The sequence below is a fragment of the Castor canadensis genome, chromosome 11 (assembly GCF_047511655.1).
Source record: "Castor canadensis chromosome 11, mCasCan1.hap1v2, whole genome shotgun sequence".
NCBI classification, from domain to species: Eukaryota; Metazoa; Chordata; class Mammalia; order Rodentia; family Castoridae; genus Castor; species Castor canadensis.
Genome location: NC_133396.1, coordinates 512,429 through 519,056, shown reverse-complemented (window position 1 = coordinate 519,056; position 6,628 = coordinate 512,429).

The window sequence follows — 6,628 nt, the reverse complement described above, 5'->3', positions numbered from 1 at the left end:
CCCTTTTTTGTAATGGTTTTTTTTTAAATAAGGTCTTGTGAACTATTTGCCTGGAATGACTTTGAACCACGATACTCCTGATCTTTGCTTCCTGAGTGGCTAGGATTACAGGTGTGAGCCACCGGTTCCCGGCTCTAATGTTTTAACAATATAAACCATAGAAGATACTTCACAGAAGTATCCCTGAGCGAAGGGTTGTGGTTCATTTGTCAGAAGCACTTGGAGAGATTATTAAAGGGCTTTTTAAAGAATGAAAAATACCACACAAGACCAAGGAGTTGAGCCATCTGTGTGGCAGCAAAGAAGCACTCTCTAGAGACACCCAAGTGCCTGTCCGTGCAGCAATGGACCCCTGCAGTGCCACAGAGCCCTGTCCACAGGGCAGTGGACACAGTGTGGCACCCACACCCCTGCAGTAATGCAGAGCAATGTTCACAAGGCAGTGGTCACAGCATGGCACCCATACCCTTTTAGTGATGCAGAGCCCTCTGCACTGACACAGAACACCGCCCAGAGGGCAGTGGACACAGCGTGGCACCCACACTCCTATCATACCTCAAGGAATGAAAATGAACAAACTAGGGCTGTATGTGTACATGTGGTGACTCTCAAAAGGACATTAAGCAAACAAATTGATAACATGGTATGAATCAATTGGCACAAAGCTCAATATCGGTGAAACTCCACAATCCATTGTTAGAGGCACACACAGCTGTGGGTGCACACATACAAGGACAGTCAGGGGCATGGTGCTCCCGGGCCCAAGAGGATCATCTGTGCTAGGAAACTAGGACACGTGTAGCCAATCGAATAGCAGGACTGAAAGGTGTCACTGTCCTGATCCCTGGAAGTTGTAAATATGTTGCTTTATATGTAAGAGGGATTTTTGCACAGATGACTAGATTAAGAGTCTGAAACAATATTCAGACAGCATTGTTGTTCAGGTCCTACTTCTTAACTGCTGAGTGATGGGTGCATAGGTATTTATATCTGTGCAGCAGTATCATTTATTAAACCACATGAGCTATGTGAACTCTGTTACACAAAATACATTTCACTAATAAAATTGAGGGATTTTTTTCAGTGCTGTGGATTGAACCCAGGACATTATGCTCTGCCACTGAGCTACATCTCCAGCCTGCAAAACAAAATTGGGACAAATGAAATGACCCAACTCTCTCCAAGGGTATTTGGCTAGGAGTAGAGCACTGTTAAATACTGTTAAAGCACTGTTGATGATAGGTCTTTACCATAGGCACTCCTTTTTTTAATGATTTTTTTTTTTTTTTTGGTGGCCCTAGGGGTTTGAACTCAAGGCCTCAAACTTGCCAGGCAGGCGCTTTACAACTTGAGCCACTCCATCAGCCCTTTTTTGTGTGTGTTGGGTATTTTCAAGATAGAGTCTCAAGAACTATTTGCCTGGGGCTGTCTTCAAATCCCGATCTTCCTGATCTCTGCCTCCTAAGTAGCTAGGATTATAGGCATGAGCCATTGGTGCCCAGCCATAAGTCCTTCCTCCTTTCCTTCCTCCCTTTCTTTCTCCCCTCCTCCCTCTGTCTCTCGCTTTCTCTTTTAATACAGGTTCTTACCATGAAGCTTAGGCTAGGCTTGAACTCACTATGGTAGTCCAGGCTAACTTCTACCTCATGATCCTTCTTGCCTCTACCTCCTAAGTGCTGGTATTATAGGTATGGTTATTTTTCTTTTAAAATAAGCTAAGATGTTGGGGGCTGGGTCAGTCTGACTCCTAATTGACACCTGTTTGATTCTTCCCTGGTGCCCCAGTTTTCCTGAATGGAGAATTGTCAGCCAAGCAGCCCCTCTTTGGCAGCTGGCCAGACTGCCCTCATAGGCCTGGCTGCTTTGAACACTCCATGAATGCCTTGAGGAAGCTTCACAGCAACCACAGCTGCATGCTGCCAAAGCACAGCTCTGGCTCCTGAAGGCCGTGTCTCAGCCATGACTGTATCATACAGCTTGTGCTGAACCTGTGCCATCACAAGCCCGGGTGAACTCCAGAGACCCTGCAGCATTACTCCTGGCCCCTGGTGGCCCATCAGAACGCCTGTGATTGGTGCCAACAGTTCTTCATTTGCACGAAGGTCTTCCACGATTGATGCAAACACCCTTGCCACACCCCTTTTCCAGCTATATAAGCAGACTGTCAGGCTCACTTTTCAAGCCATCTGGGTGACTCTCCTGTGCTGCCCCTGGTGTTGCAACATGAGGCCAATGAAAGGCTTGTTTGGAGTGATCTTTTCCTGCCTACTTTGATCATTGTCATCAGCAGAGTGGGACACAAAGGGGAGGCAGTGGAGCAGCAGCAGCAGCAGTGGCAAGAGGGCAGCTGAAGCGTTCTAGAGAGCCATCAGGGGCAGGGAGCAGAGGCGGTAGAGAGGACAAAGGCTCCAAGAGCCGAAGATGAGAAACTGGGAGCCTGGGGGAAGCCCCATGGCAACCACAGCCACTTGCTGTCACAGCAAGCTCTAAAAATGGCCGGCTTCTGATGACAGAAGTTTTAAAACTATGTCCACTCCCTGCCTCAGCCTAGAGCTGAAGAGCTGATCATTGTTTCTTTTGCTCTCCTTTCCCATGGTAACAGTCAAACCCTGCCTGGGCAGAGCAGCCTCTGAGCCCCTGTGGAGAGGAATTCTAAATCCCACCCTGGCTCAAAGCACTTGTCACTCCTTCTAGGAGGGGAGCCCAGAGGTGCTGTCAATGCTGCTAGCTGCAGACCACTGCAGACACTGACTTGCTGTTATGAGGGAAGGGAGGGGTGGCACAGCAGGAAGGTGCTAGAAAAGTGTGCAGGAATGGGACACTTGAGGCAGTCATGCTTTACTGCATGTGAGCCTATCAGAAGCAGAGGTAATCCCGAGATCCAATCAAGGTTAAAGCTGCTGTTGGTGACAACAGATCATATTCAGCAGGGTTGGGGGCTGTCTGCTTGCTTGGGCAACTTGGGCACTGTTGCCATCTGGGTTCAGAGGTCTTGCTTTTTGTTCTGCTCTGTCAGTTGCGGTGACTGTCTGTGGAACCTTCATGTTCAACAGGACATGTGGCCCTCAGTGCTCCACTTGGTGCCCTTGGGATGAGGAGAAGACAGCCATGAGGCCAAGAGTGAGAGACAAGCACACTGTGGTCTAGGAACTCCCCGTCTTCCGCTGGAGACAGTGCCTGCATTACTCCAGCCGGTCTCATTATCTGTTGTGATTCCTTGCCTCACAATCTCATTGCTCCGAGTTCTACTTCAGAAATGGGGGTGAAGCATGATGCCTTTGTGTTAAGGCTTTCAAATCATCGTTACCAATCAGCTGGGGTCCTTTTGCTTTCCCCGAATAGAAACCGCAAGTGGCAGAGACTCTCTTTTAGTCTTGTCAGTCCTCGACTCTGGAGTGCCCAAGGCCTAGGCGCTGGACTGGCAGAGCCAGAGGCTCACAGTTCCGGTTCCTGAGAGCTGGGGCTTATTGCTCCAGACTTCAGAAGCCAGAGACTTATGGCTCTGGATATTCTGGACTCTAGGCTTTAACTAGCAGCAGCCCCGGCATGTGGCAGCTATTTTAACCCTCAGCTTTGAGCAGCAGGGAGTGGCAGTGTTACAGCTCCTCAACAGGTCTTGAGTGTTGGGACCCTCAGCTCCTACAGCCCTCAGGACTAGGGTGTCTGAGATCCTTGGCCCTTAAGGCTGGGCAGCTCCCTGGAGCTTTGCCAGTGACCGGACTCCCAGTTTCTCATCTTTGGCTCTTGCAGCCTTTGTCCTCTCCACTGCCTCTGCTCCCTGCCCCCAGTGGCTCTCTGGAACTCTTCAGCTGCCCTCTCGCCACTACTGCCACTGCCACCACTGCTGCCGCACATGGGCTGGAGATGCATCCGTCACTGCTGCCACTCCGCTGTCTCCCCTGCATATCAGTGAAGGAGTCCAGTGATCTAGAGTAAGAGGTCCTAGACCCAAAAATTCCATGAGGCAGGAATGAAGAAAGAGCCAAACCCCAACCTCGCATTCATAGGGGCTGGGGGAAGGACAGAAGGGCCAGCATGTGAAACTTCCCCCCTCTGCCCAGAGACCCTCTGCAGAGCAGGGAACATCACACTCAGCACATGGGGACCCAGATCTTGGAGCAGTCACCTGCCTTCCTGCAGGAAGCTGCCATAGGGACCTCCTTGTTACCATCAGCACTCTCACCACACTGTCCACTGAAGTGTGAGCAGAGCAGGACATCCCATTCTTTGACTGCTCAGCTTCCTCCAAACTCCTCTGTTTGGCCAACACCTTCCATAGCTCAGGGTGTTGAGAAACACCTCTCAACAAATGCACCCCTCAAAAATCCATGTATCAAAACCTCATTTGCCAAGATAGGACATTTGGAGGTTACTCTTAGGAGATGCTTGGGTCACCAGGATGGAGCCCTCATGAGTGGGATCAATGACCTTATAAAAAGAGGTCAGGGCACTGCCCCCCTTGTCTTTCCATCTCTTTTGCCAAGTGAAGACACAGCCTTCCAGGCGCCATCTTAGAAAGCAGAAAGTGACTCTGCTGGTGTCTTACTGTTGGACTTCCAACTTCCAGAGCTGTGAGAATCAAATTTCTACTTTTTTATAAATTACCCAGTCTCGGATATTTTGTTACAGTGGCTCAAGTGGGCCCAGACTCCCCCACCCCCTCTCTTCCCTGTCTTCATGGTGGGACAGAAGTGAGCCCCAGCCTGACAGCTATGACCTCCCTCCCCATTCCAACCTGATTCCAGTTCCCCTAATGTGAACAGCTTCAATTTTGCTTCTAAAATCCACATTTAAATTGGTGAAATAGTTCTCCAGCAAGGTGAGCCTGAGTGTCTTCATATCTTTGTAAAGACAAATATCATCAAGTCTGCAATGCACATTTTTTTTCTAAAGTCAGTATTTTGTGTAAATAATCCCTCATCAAAGTTGCAGGTGCTGTTTCTAGATTTTCTGCATGGCAGTAATTTTTACAGGGTCATTGAAGTCATAATCATGCATAATATATACTGAATCTCGATGTTGAAGAGATGCTACCATGGTGCTCACACAGACTTTGCCAGCAGTGGGGCCTGAGAGGACAGTGACAAAATTTTTGGTAATACTCAATATGTTCCGTATTGGGGTTTATTTTTATTTTACAGCAATACTATTTTATTTGCTATAGTGCTTCCTACTGTGAAGTACAGTTTCCCTGTCATGTTGCTTTTCTGGAGCTACAATAACAAATTGCCACAAACTGGGTGGCTTAACACATTTTTGTTATTTTTTTTTTTTTTGGTTAGTACTCAGGTTTGAACTCAAGGCCTCATGTTTGCTAGGCAGGCATTCTACCACTTGAGCCACTTTGCCAGCACTCTCATCTTCCAGTTTTGGAAGGCAGAAAAAAGTCCAAAATCAAGGTGTGGGCAGGGCTGTGCTCCTTCCAAAGGGTCCTAGGCAAGAGCCCTTCCTGCCTTTTCTTGATCAGAAAAAAGGGTCAGTGGCCCCTGTGTTGTACCCTGTAGGGCTGAGACTGCTGGGCAGCCTGTGTACTCTGTGAACATCAGGCCTCTGCAGGGCTCCACGTCACAGAGGCTCAGGGAGCTGTGCTTTGGCCCCTTCTAGGATAGGTGTGGAAGTCCTTCAATCAAAAATCAGAAAAGAGCCAGCTGTGGTTGCATGTGCCTGCCATCCCAGCACTTGAGAGCAAAAGCAGAAGAATTGTGAGTTTGAGGCCAGCCTGGGCTATATAGGGAGACCCTGTCTCAAAAAAAAAAAAAAAATCAGGAAAGAAAAGAACCTGTCTGACCTGGCTTAGTCAGATATCTGGCCCACACAGCCCTCTTTGGAGGACAGAGGGAGTTTCCTTTAACTTGACCTCTTCTTTCATCATTCTGGTCACAAACCTGGGAAAGAGCTGTCTCTTTCCTGGTGGATGGGCCCCGACTGTTTCCATCAGTGGCACAGTAAAGAACAGGCTCCAAAGGCCCTGGCAGGCTGGTCACTCCTCAAGGAGGCACCGTCCTCTCAAGGTTCACCATCTGTCCACAGCCACTCACCTGCTTCCTGTGGACATCTGTCCCCCTCATTGTGCCCAGGTGGCTAGATGGCCCCAGCTCTAGGCCTTCAGTGGTCAGAGGCAGCCGTGCTCCATTGTCTCTGAGTACAGCGCTGCTATGGAGCTTAGGGTCCTATAAGCTACTAAAATTCTTTACGTTGATAACAGAAACTGAGGAATTGGAGCATTTTCTAGTCTCATCTTTTTTGTTTAATTCCCCCATTTGCCTCCAGTTTCACAGAGAACATTAGGCAGTAGGACTAGGACAGAGACCGAAGCCTCAGCGTCTGCACAGCCAGTGTGATCTCTACTGTAGACTGGCGACAGGGTTTCCTCTCTGTGGAAACACTCAGCCACAACTCTGCTCTTGGGGATCAGCAGACCTCTGATGTTCTATCAACAGGCACACAAGTGAGTGCCGTTTTTTAGTACTTCTACTTTCTTCCCTTACATTTCTACTCAGGAAAAAGAATCTTTTCCAAAAGTGACCTGGGTCAAAAGTTAAGACTTGTGGTTAATGTCATGAACCAGCATTGACCTGTGGGGTCCACACGAGGCAGGGAGGCAAGTGGAGAAAAGGGCACCAAGAGC